This window comes from Schistocerca serialis, chromosome 2, assembly GCF_023864345.2.
Source record: "Schistocerca serialis cubense isolate TAMUIC-IGC-003099 chromosome 2, iqSchSeri2.2, whole genome shotgun sequence".
Taxonomy (NCBI): domain Eukaryota; kingdom Metazoa; phylum Arthropoda; class Insecta; order Orthoptera; family Acrididae; genus Schistocerca; species Schistocerca serialis.
The window spans coordinates 63,229,701-63,243,014 of NC_064639.1; the positions used below are offsets into that span (position 1 = coordinate 63,229,701).

A 13,314-nucleotide genomic window follows, 5' to 3' on the forward strand; every position below is an offset into this window, starting at 1 on the left:
ATGGTGGAGCCTGAACCCTGTATGACGTTCAGAGATAGTTCATAATGAGAGAAAAAACCCATACCGAGGATCGATTCTTTGATGTTGGCAATGCAGAACGTCCACGGAAAATGTAGAGGAGATGGGGTTACCATAACCTATACTGAGCCTGAGGTAGGTAACATCAATGCGTTCACAGCTAAGTGACTTCCTCTGTGAAGAAGGGGGTGGTGCCATCAAAGTAGGTATGATCAACACATCAACAACAATGACGACCAGAAAAGCTAGAACTGACGCAATGTCAGTCACATAGAGACAACCACTTGGCTGGGTGGACGAGAGAACAGAGTGTAATGTAAGAGGACGCCTGTTAGGTTCCACGCAGGACTCGGCATCCCTTAGTTCCTGCGGTCGGCGTTTGGGTGTCGGCATGGCAACCTGCACTTCTTGGCGTCGTCGCCAAACACTTTGTGGTACCCGCAGAAAGGTTGAGCAGGGTGAGGAGGAGGTGGAGACTGCGACAGCAGGGGCGGTTTGTCCTCGTTGATTTGTTCCAGTAAATAGACCAGTACATAAGGTGCGTGGGCGATCCTGGAGTGCTTGGATAGCAGCGAGAGTGAGCTGACACTGCCAGAAGAAGTAGATGAGGTAACGGCAGAGCGAGCCATGCCTCTGTCGGCCGAAGGTCAGTATGTGGGGGTGGCTGTGCTGACGAATGGTGTGGAATTAACCGGCTGATGTTGCCACAGTAGCGAATACAACTGGTCAGTGATGTGTAGGTGGGAGCCGATGGACTCGAACGAGTGTGGTAACAGATGGCTCTGTAGATCGCTAGGTAGTTTGGCAGACCACACAGCCCATAGCATGGCGTCAGGCATGGTAAACTCGTTCACAAGCAATCAAAGGTGGCACCACAGTTGTGAGGGTGTGTGTTCGTAGAGAATCTTGATTATTAACTCTTATGGCAAGCAGGCAAGTCGTTCCATTATAGTCTTCTTTGCAAACTCGTATCTTGGTACAGGCGGTGGCGAAAGGAGCACGTCACAAATCAAATGCGAGTGGTTGTGGAGGTGTGTGACGAGGCAGAGAAACTTTGGGTTGTCATCAGACACATGATGTAACTCAAACAGATGCTCAATGAGCGCCAACCACAATGCCGAGTTGTCCTCATATAAGGGTGGTAGCTTCAGCAGGTGGCCAGGAGGGAGTGATGAGGGTGGCTTCGGTGTCTTCTGAGGTAGCGGCTGAACTGAGGTTAAGTCAGAGGCTGGTGCGGTAGGCCCAGATGTAAACCAGGCAAGTGAATCCGTAGTAGTGACAGCTGGCATAGTTGACTGTGTATCACAAAAACACAGCGTGGCAGGCATGGACGGTACCGTGGAAACGGGTGGATGGACAGCACACGAGGTGGGCACGGAAACTGGACAATGAGTGAAAAGGGCTGGAAACGACCCGCTTCTGGTACAGGGCAAGAGACTGGCACGACAGACACAGGCGGTGCTGTGGGCTGTGGCCAGCGGTTGAGCGATCGGAGTGACCGGAAATGGGGACCCTCGCGAGTGAGGGGGCGGGGGCAGGGGGGTTGAGAATGCTACCACTATCTGATGCATCACATGCCTGTAGTGCATGTGGCGGGCCACTGAGGTGAGGTAAGGGGTCCATATTATGTTAAATACTGAGTTGTGCATGTAAATTAGACACAACTGGAACACCACATGCGCGGAACGGATCCAGCGCGGTTTGTAGTAATGGCGGCATTGCACACAGCCCGTCAGTATCTGATGTAGCATGCCGGTGGGTGGCTAAACACGTGTTCGAATGGAGATCACTTTGTTCTTGGAACACTTGATTTGAAGAGACACAATTCGAAATACTGTTCAGTTTAAGTTTCACTGTCAGATGGGCATAATCCTGTGACGCGAAGTCTGAGTCCACTGTTCGCTCTAACAACGTAGTTGTCGACCATTGAAAAATAATGAGGTTAGCACGCGGCATCGGTTGAGGACGTGAATCACTGTGCGTAAAAGATGAATACGCCGTTGGCGAAGAAATGACGAAACTCGGTGAGCGGAGTTATATTTCCACATCTTTGAACGATTCATTGTTTGGTGTGGTCATTGCGTATTGCATATAACCTGTTGCATAAACACCGGCGTGGGTACAGAATGAAGTATAATAAAGAACTGACTAAAGTAAAGTTAAGATGGAGGCTCGACAGAGCACTTACAGTTCACAGATATCAAGTTTCGTGGTCGATACGAACTATCAACGCCACAATACTAAAAGCCTTTTCCAAAATATATCTGGAACAGATAGTTTTGAAGCACACTAAGGAAGGCAAAAAAATTAACATACATCTCTGAGAAAGTCCGTACTGAAACTGGCATCGGGGGCCGTGACGCAGTTGTGTCAAACTAACACATAAGATTTGGTATGTAGTACATTTTCAACTGAAACATGATTAATTAATTTAAAGAGATCTGCTTCACTTTTACTGATTATTTATTCTAACCACAACAGTTTCAGGATTTTAATAGTTCATCTTCAACCGTATAAAACTGTAACATATAAAGGAGAGAAGAGAAGAAAAATAATGCAAAATATCTGTAAAATCCAGAAGAGCAGACTATTAAAACAAGGTGACTCGTTTATTATGTTTGCTACCGCATAACGTGCAGTCGGGTCAGTCAGTGCAAGTGACGTAAAATAAAATACACTGACAGAGAAAAAATCACAACACCAATAAATAATTAATTTAGAGTAGTGAAACTCTGGAAATAAATTTGCCGAGGTAGCTTATTTAAGTGATTAACATTGCAAAACTGCAAGTTAATGTAAGTGTGAGATAAGTTATGGGAAATGTGACATGCTGGTACTTTAATAACCAGTGTAACTGCCAGGATGTTGACTGCAAGCATGTTAACATGCATGCATTGTGTTGTGTAGGTGCCAGATGTCAATTTGTGGAATGGAGTTCCATGCCTGTTGCACTTGTTCAGTCAATACAGGGACAATTAATGCTGTTAATTGATGTGGTGGAGTTGTTGTCCAATGATGCCCCACACGTGCTCGATTGGAGACCGATCTGGTGATTGTGCAGGCCAAGGCAACATGTCGACACTCCATACAGCATGTCGGGTTACAACAACAGTATGTGGATGAGCGCTATCCTGTTGGAAGATACCCCCTGAAATGCAGTTCACGAATGGCAGCGCAATGGGTCAAATCACCAAAATGAGGTACAAGTTTACAGTCAGGGTGCTCGGGATAACCACAACAGCGCTCCTGCTGTCGTATGAAATCACACCCTAGACCCTGACTCCAGGTGTAGGTCCAGTGCGTCTAGCATGCAGACTGGTTGGCTGCAGGCCTTCAACTGGGCTCCTCTAGCCAACACATGGCCATCACTGGCACTGAGGCAGAACCAGCAAACACTATGGACATCCACCTTGGCATTCAATGAGTTCTCACTTGACATCAAGTCTCAAATGATTGTCGTTTGGAGTCAGTGGAATGTACACCACAGGGCATCTGGCTCAGGGCTGTCATTGAAGAAACTGGTTTGTAACAGTTCATTGTGGGACTATGGTGCCAACTGCTGCTCAAATTACTGCTGCAGATGCAGTACAATGCACCAGATCCTTACACAGAACACACTGACCTTCCCTCTCGATAGTGCCACATGGCCGTCCAGAGTCCGGTCTCCTTCCAATTGTGCATTCGTGTGATCATCCCTGTCAGCAAACATGTACAGCAGTTGCATTCCTGCAAGTCTTTCTACAACATCACAGAAGGAACATACAACTTCTTGTAGTCCTACCTCAGTGAAGTGCTAATAATTATTGTCTCTGTCACCTCTGAGGCATTTGTGACTAACATCAAATCACCATGTCCATTCTCAAGGGAAACTAATGCTCATGACCATTACAGTATGTATATAAAGCAAACCTGATTTGGATCCTCACAGTATCGCTACTAGCACCATTCTTATGTACCTGGCATGAAATTTGAATAGACATCATCTTCCAGGTGTAGAAACAAGCCTAACAAATTTTGTTTATGTCACGCAACTCCTTCCTAGTGTTGCACTTTTTTCAGTCAGAGTATATAAAAACCATCACAAATCTAAACTGTGATTGTAGTAGTGTATGCAGCTAAATAAGAAACAAAAATGATCGAGCTGAGCCCCCTACATTATACAATGTAATAATGATATGAAAAAATGGGAGAAAAATCAGCTTGAGCCTCACAGACTTGTAAGAATGTTTGCTGCAATACGAAATGAGGCCAAATGTTGAATAGAGAATTAGGCAGTAAAAGCCATGATAAAAATTAATGGTAATATAAACTCTACCAAGTGAATCATCATACATGTAGGATATTTTATGGGCTCAAGTGATGTAAAATGAAACATATAAAACTATAAAACCCATCATAAAAATCTACAATGTAATTATAGCAATTTGAGGAGTCAAATAACAAATTAAGAGAATTAAGCTGAGTGCCCTTTATTAGATGAAATAGTACTAATATGGAAAGATGGTTATAGTGAAACAATGAATAAGCACATGGGAATTTAGGGAAATATGTCTGAACCTGTGACTTGTTTTAAAAAAAATTATAACTAATCAACAAAACTGTATGTTTCAATGCTTTTGCTCATTTACTGCTTGCAGTGGGTTCTAATTTAAACTGCATAAAATTTAATCTCTTCCAATAACTCAAGGACTCGACCTTTCACCTGTAGGTGGAAAATATTTAAGTGAAGAGATGAAAATTATTTAAGTGAAGAGGTCGAAAAAATCAGCCAACCAGTTGCAAAACGAAGATTTATTAGCCCTTGACCTATGTTTCGATATGTCTAAAAATATCTTCTTCAGAAGAAGTGAGCCTTAAAAATGTATACAACCAGTTACAAAAATTATTTTTACAAACATAACAACATATTGATAGAAAAATGTTTGTGAGGTTAGCATACTCACATGTTACATCATATGATGGTACATTAGAATAGCTGTAGCTGAGCAGCTCTTTAATACATAAACTGACAAAAACAAGAATTTTCCAAAGTCATGGCTTTAAATAGCAGCCAGATTACATTTAGCGTACTTAAGAATGAATGCTCACTGGTAAAAGACCACAGGTAACTCCTGCCAACATAAAATTATAACAGGAGTCACAGGATAAAATATTTGCATACATTAAGTGTACATAATGTCAGAGACAGAAGCCACCTGTTATGAATATACAGGCCCAAGTGACCAGAAAAAATTGGGCTGCAGAGGGTTCTAAATGCATGCGCATAAGAACTATGGTTTGCTTGTGTTAAATAAATAGTTAAAGCAAGCATGAAAGTTTCTCTACGATGCTACTAAAAATGTAATAGGGCGACCGGTTGAGCTATAAAGCCAGATGTAAGTAGCACCTTTTGGGTAAGAAACAGGGAATGTGCATAATTGCTGAACATTTACTTATTTCACACCATGCACTGAGGGAATTAAAAGAAATCATAATTTTATATACAGAAATAAAAGGCTAGAAACTGGATTTATTAGAAGAACTTTAAATTTATCAACAACTTGCTTAGAAAGACGGTAACATTTTGAATTTGCAAGTAAGCACTTCCTTGACAGATTTGAACCACTGCTCATGGTCACATAATATGTGTTTACCGATCTCCACTAATATCAGTGAATGTGTGGTCCTCCTGAAAATATTGTTTCTCTACTGTTAAACTACCGATGTTTCATATCACCAAGTTTCATTTTTCGTGGCCTTGTCAACACAATTCTACAGCTGATATTCCAAAAATGGTATTAGTACAGCTACACAGAAGGATCTCATTTTTATGTTGAGATGTAGCTTTATCCATTTTATTCTGTCCTTCTTGTAAACAGAAGTAATTTTTTGTAGCAGTTATCTTCTGCAAACTAAAGCTACATGCAGTATAACTTTGCTACATACACGTTTTACAGATAATTTTATATTTAATGTTGTTGTTGTTGTGGTCTTCAGTCCAGAGACTGGTTTGATGCAGCTCTCCATGCTACTCTATCCTGTGCAAGCTTCTTCATCTCCCAGTACCTACTGCAACCTACATCCTTCTGAATCTGCTTAGTGTATTCCTCTCTTGGTCTCCATCTATGATTTTTACCCTCCACGCTGCCCTCCAATGCTAAATTTGTGATCCCTTGATGCCCATGTCCTACCAACCGGTCCCTTCTTCTTGTCAAGTTGTGCCACAAACTCCTCTTCTTCCCTATTCTATTCAATACTTCCTCATTAGTTATGTGATCTACCCATCTAATCTTCAGCATTCTTGTGTAGAACCACATTTCGAAAGCTTCTATTCTCTTCTTGTCCAAACTATTTATCGTCCACGTTTCACTTCCATACATGGCTACACTCCAAACAAATACTTTCAGAAACGACTTCTTGATGCTTAAATATATACTAGATGTTAACAAATTTCTCTTCTTCAGAAACGCTTTCCTTGCCATTGCCAGTCTACATTTTATATCCTCTCTACTTTGACCATCATCAGTTATTTTGCTCCCCAAATAGCAAAACTCCTTTTCTACTTTAAGTGTCCCATTTCCTAATCTAATTCCCTCAGCATAACCCGACTTAATTCGACTACATTCCATTATCCTCGTTTTGCTTTCGTTGATGTTCATCTTATACCCTCCTATCAAGACACTGTTCATTCTGTTCAACTGCTGTTCCAAGTCCTTTCCTCTCTCTGATAGAATTACAATGTCATCGGTGAACCTCAAAGTTTTTATTTCTTCTCCATGGATTTGAATACCTATTCCGAATTTTTCTTTTGTTTCCTTTACTTCTTGCTCGATATACAGATTGAATAACATTGGGGAGAGGCTACAACCCTGTCTCACTCCCTTCCCAACCACTGCTTCCCTTTCATGCCCCTCAACTCTTATAACTGCCATCTGGTTTCTGTACAAATTGTAAATAGCCTTTCGCTCCCTGTATTTTACCCCTGCCACCTTCAGAATTTGAAAGAGAGTATTCCAGTCAACATTGTCAAAAGTTTTCTCTAAGTCTACAAATGATAGAAACGTAGGTTTGCCTTTCCTTAATGTATTTTCTAAGATAAGCCATAGGGTCTGTATTGCCTCACGTGTTCCAACATTTCTACGTAATCCAAACTGATCTTCCCTGAGGTTGGCTTCTACCAGTTTTTCCATTCGCCTGTAAGGAATTCGCATTAGTATTTTGCAGCTGTGACTTATTAAATTGATAGTTCAGTAATTTTCACACCTGTCAACACCTTCTTTCCTTGGGATTGGTATTATTATATTCTTCTTGAAGTCTGAGGGTATTTGACCTGTCTCATACATCTTGCTCACCAGATGGTACAGTTTTGTCATGATTCGCTCTCCCAAGGATATCAGTAGTTCTAATAGAATGTTGTCTGTTCCCAGGGCCTTGTTTCGACTTAGGCCTTTCAGTGCTCTGTCAAAGTCTTCACGCAGTATTATATCTCCCATTTCATCTTCATCTACATCCTCTTCCATTTCCATAATACTGTCATCAAGAACATCGCCCTTGTATAGACCCTCTATTTACTCCTTCCACCTTTCTGCTTTCCCTTCTTTGCTCAGAACTGGGTTTCCATCTGAGCTATTGATATTCATACAAGTGGTTCTCTTTTCTCCAAAGGTCTCTTCAATTTTCCTGCAGGCAGTATCTATCTTACCACCTCTAAAATTATTGCATTTATTAGTGACCTTCTATACGAGATTGTCATATTGCTTTAATGTAAAATTATGCAACTTAACACCAGCAAGATGCTGTGCTTACGCGCATATATATATAGTGCCCACTGCTTTCCCATTTTCCTTTTCGCTTAAGCTTCCATAGTGGTAAACAAAAGTTTTTTCTGTTTCCTTTATCTCTTTAGTGTCATTGTTTAGCTTTTGTTTGCTCTGCTTTCGCCATGCATTTGTAACTACGATCTTTTGCAAATAGATCTCTATCTTCTGCATGCTGAACCTCACAAATATTTTTCTTTTAATATTTTGTTTCTTTCGTAAAAATAATTTTTGTAACTGGTTATGTACATTTTTAGGGCCCACACCTTCTGAAGAAGATATTTTTAGAACTATTGAAGCCTAGGGTCAAGGGCTAATAAACTGTGACTTGGTAACACAGATCTTGAATTATCTAATTTCTGGAGTTCTTCGAACTGAATTGCAAAAGTACATCCTATTTGTCCAACAAAAAGGCATTGGCAATCATTACAGTTAATCTGAAGAACACCTGTCAGTACATCTGGTTTGCAGTCACAGGTTTCATGCTGTCCAAACTGTAGGCCCACTTGGTTTTTCCCATAAAACACAGGAATTATAATGGACTTTTGTAACCATTTGCCAACTTTTTCAGAAATAATTCCTGTGTATGGTATTTTGCAATATATGGTGCATGATTACATTATAGAGTTTTATGATGGGCATTTATATTTTTACATATTTCATTTTACGTCCTAGATTCACTTGTTATAGTTTATATTATCACTACTTTTTTATCACAGCTTTTGCTGTCTAATTCTCTGTTCACTCATTTGGCCTATGTACCATTGCCTAGTTGTCTATTATGACACACATGTACACAAGTCTGTGAGGTTCAGGCTTATTTTTCTTCCATTAGTTTACTTATTTCACCTGTCAGGTGCCTTTCCATATCATTATTGCTTTGTATAATGTAGGGCACTCAGAGTGGTAATTCAGATTGATTCTTATTTCACTGCTTACATTACTACACTCACAGTTTAGATTTGTGATGGATTTTATATATTTTATTTTATATCACTTGAGCTCATAATGTATCATACATACGACGAATTACTTTGCATGATCTATGTTACCGTTAATTTATACCATTGAGTTTACTGTTTCTACCCCTTGTTTATTCATCTAGCCTATGTACCTTTGTCTTGTTGGCTAAAACGTAAGATGCTGTTGCATGTTTGGGAGTTATTTGGCCTCACATCATATCACAGCTCATTTATATTTATTATGTTTTTAAATGAAGTATTGTAAGCACCCGGGCCAGTCAATCCAGATTTTGCAATCTTCGCTAATAACGACATCATATTTACTTGCCTCTACTCCATTGGCACCTGTGCTGGACTGTGCCTCCAGACCTCTGGCATGACCCTCCACTTTGTCTTGGTTGGAATTCACACCGTGTGGCTGCCCGATGGCGGACACTGTGAGTATAGTGTTTTTTCTCGGTTTCTGATTTGTTCATCCTACCCACCTGGATGTTAGATTTTTAGGTCCGTTTGATTATTATGCTCTGTCCTTTTCCTAGTTCCATGTAAGATGTGGTGATTTGGAGCCCTTGCACCATCTGGTGCATCCACATTGTGCATTACCAAATACAATAAGTGAGTCATCTTGTTTCAGTAGTCTCCTCTTCTGGATTTTACAGATACACTACACTATAATTCTTCCCTCCTCTCCTTTGTATGTTACTGTTCCCTACACCTGAAAATGGAATTTTAAAAACCCACAAGCGATTGTTGTTGGAATAAATAACTGGTACAACTAAAGAAGATCTTCTTAAATTAATTAAATGTAAAATTTACATGTTCAGCAATGTAGATGCAGAGGTAGTAGTGTCATAACTCAGTGAGGAACTTGAAACTTTCAGCTCTGCACTGGACTGTGTAGAAGAACTGTGGCTGGCATTTAAAAGAATAGTTGACCACGCATTAGACGGAAATACACTGAATGAACTGTTCGTGAGGGAAGGAATTGTCCGTAATATATAATCTCTTTTGAGAAATTTCTGGTGCACAATAGGTATAAAACAAAATATAAGGCTGGATATAAGGAATCTATACATGAAACACATTTCGCAATGCACAAAGTCTTCAATGAATTTCATACCAGAACCTTACCAACACTCACAAAATACAAAGAAATTCTAGTGACACATAACGGCTGTCAGTGGCATGAAATATGATGTCCAGGCACTCATTCATGACACAGGAATTGAAACTGGGGGTAGCAAAGGAAAAGTAAAAATGCTACAATCCATTTCTTTGCAAAGAGAAATCCAGAAGTACTGACAGTGCAGGCTTTCACAGCTAGTATCCACGTTTTTGGTGAACTTTGTTTTACAAGCATTAGGCTGTCATCCAAGGCATCTTTCTCTGCCTAATGTTTTGTTTTCTGATGCTGGAGGCATCATAAGAGAAACAGTTCAGTTTGCTGAGTTTGTTTGAGATTGTAATGGCATTGTGAGTTGTTATTGCCTCTGATGGTGCCTCCAGCATTGGAAGACAAAACACTAGGCAGAGAAATATCCATCAGACCAGGCCTAATGACCGAGCGAGGTGGCGCAGTGGGGACTCGCATTCGGGAGGACGACGGTTCAATCCCGCGTCCGGCCATCCTGATTTAGGTTTTCCGTGATTTCCCTAAATCACTCCAGGCAAATGCCGGGATGCTTCCTCTGAAAGGGCATGGCCGACTTCCTTCCCCATCCTTCCCCAATCCGATGAGACCGATGACCACGCTGTCTGGTCTCCTTCCCCAAAACCAACCAACCAGGCCTAATGCCCATAAAGCAAATATAGCCAAAATCCAGGAGTAATGCCTGGGTCCAGTTCTTGGACCACTGCAAATGTGACATAGACATTATAGTCAGTGATGCTGAGAAATAGCTAAAAATGACAAAGCTCTATGGCCTGACAGAATATCTACCAAATTCTATTTTGAATTTGTGGCTGATTTAGTCTCTCTTTCAATCGTAATATAGCACAGATTCCTCAAACAAAAAACTGCCAAGTAGCTGGAAGAAAGCACGGGTTACGAGCGTCTACAACAAGTGATCCAAAAACCTGCCGCCAAATATCTTTCATGTACATTTGTTGCAGAATCTCGGATCATATTCTGAGCTGCAACATAGTGAGAGACCTCGAACAGAGTGACATCCTCCATGCTGACAAGTATTTAGGCTGGAAACGTCGGCTGTGCAGAACTCGACTCACTTTTTTGTCCCACGATATTCCAAAAGCCACAGATCAAGGTAATTATGTAGATGAACTACTTCTTTGTTTTAGAAAAGAATTTGGCTCAGAAACCCCACCAACAGTTGAAGATACGCCGGTAGGGAGGATGCAGCACACTACCTCGGACAGAGGGCCATTGGTGCATATACCTCATAAGTGTGAACAGTAAGTGTTTTGCGCCCTTACTGTTTATGGTGTATATTAATGACCTGGCTGGTGCAGACAATATAAAACCAAAAAACAGAAATCTCACATGGAATAACAACAATATGAAACAGAGTAGACTGCTGCTCACGACACACAAGGAGCACAGAGAGGCAAACAGGCACATTTAGAAGTAAACTACAGTATTACACAGAGTTCTTCTTCAGAAACATATAAACACACACACACACACACACACACACACACACACACACACACACACACACACACACACACAGATGTATGGTCACTGCTGTCATCTCCGGGTGCTGAGACCCATCTGTGGTGAATTACCCATCAGCTAGTCCCTATATCCCTACAGGCATGCAACAGCATCTTCTTTCAGCATTATCCTGCTATCCCTCCCCTCCCCTGCCACCCCACACCTATTCTGCATACTCACTATTCACTCCAGCTGATACTGCTACAGAGCTCACAAAAACAAGATCAGACTAATTACAGCACACTCAGAAGCATTTAAGCAAACATTCTTCCAGCACTCCATAGGCGAATAGAATGGTAAGAAGCCCTGTGAGGTGATGTGATGGTTAAGTACCCTCTGCCATGCACTTCATAATGTTTTGTAGGGTACAGATGTAAATGTGGTAGATTTTTAGCTATTTATAAAATGCTTATACGGGATAGAAAATGCTTATATGAGATAGAAAATGATTACATCGATTATAGCATGCACACAGCCATGAAAGAAGACAGTCTTTCCACATTCTGGAGTAGGGAGAACACTCCATATGAACTGTGATATAAATAGTACTATCACCCTGTGACAGTACAAAAATTGGATGAGATGAACACATATTAAGGACTAGCACTTACTATGTCACAGCGAGTGTGGCTCGATACGATACACTGACATTTAGTTGCAGTACAAGAATAGTACTTATTGTGGCGCTACACTTGTTTTGTAGGCTCCCAGGTGTTACAGAAGTGACTGCATACAAGCGACAGAGTGTGGTTTCAGGTCACTGCCAAATTACACCCAGAATTCCTCCTAATAATAAGTAATATAACTGGGTAGATAAAAAAGCTATTCACCAAGCAGCAGCAGTAAGAAACGTGCAAAAGTTAAGGAAATGTGTGAACTTTCAAAGCCAGTGTCTCCTTCTTGTAGCAGAAGGATTGAAGGGGAAGGAAGATGGATGAAGAAAAGAACCGGCAAGGTTCAGGAAATGGGAAGACTTATGGAAAAATCGTCCAGAACTCTGGCTCAGACGAGACTTACCAGATGGAATGGGAACCACTGACCAGGTTCTGGGTGACTTTTCTATGATTCTCCTCATTTCTTAAACCTCGCCTGTCTTTTTCCCTCATCCTTCGTCTGCAACCGTTCTGTAAGAAAGTGGAGCCATTTGCTCTGAAAGCTTGCACATTCCCTTAACTTTTGCACATGTTTGCTCTTGCTGCTGCTCAGTGAGTAGATTTTTTATCTATCCAATTATATTTTTGGAAATTGACTACTTTCATTAACAACAAGTGAGGTTTTTGTGCCACAAGGTAATAAAAATCACTAGAATTTTGAACTATATAAGATTTTAGTTCAGTTTACCATAGTCATTCTCTGAACTGTTAGTGAATTAGTGTTCACCTACATCATGCAGTGTTTCTTAACTCAAGAAGTTTATTTCTATTGCTAGAGTGAAATTTATTCAGAACAGTAAAAGGAATTCCTCAATGTCTGGCCTGGCTAAATACTGAGTGATGACATATTCGGCTGCTGTATTATTATTGGAAGATATATTGAAGCCAAAGCCCAATAGGCAAAGAGTTGTGACCATCTGCAACACACAGTCTGCTGACTCTTCTCTACATTCCCCTCCCACCCCTCCCCCCCCTCTCTCTCTCTCTCTCTCTCTCTCTCTCTCTCTCTCTCTCTCTCTCTCTCTCTCTCACACACACACACACACACACACACACACACACACACAAAAAGCACAAACTCCTTTTCTTATTGAACCCTCTTTTTTTAAAAAAAATGTTTGACTCCTAGGTGCTAGGCTTAACATATTTAAATATTTTCCTCAGATTACTGATTTAGTGTACAACTTGCAGGCATGTAACAGATAAAACTT

The 13,314-nt window shown here is 40.9% G+C and overlaps 1 protein-coding gene across 1 annotated transcript in view; it reads right to left on the reverse strand.

Annotated features, from left to right (window-relative positions):
- Nucleotides 1-13,314, reverse strand: part of LOC126455728 (phospholipid-transporting ATPase ABCA3) — a 526,358-nt gene that overhangs the window by 369,984 nt on the left and 143,060 nt on the right. The gene's annotated exons all lie outside the window — the stretch shown is intronic.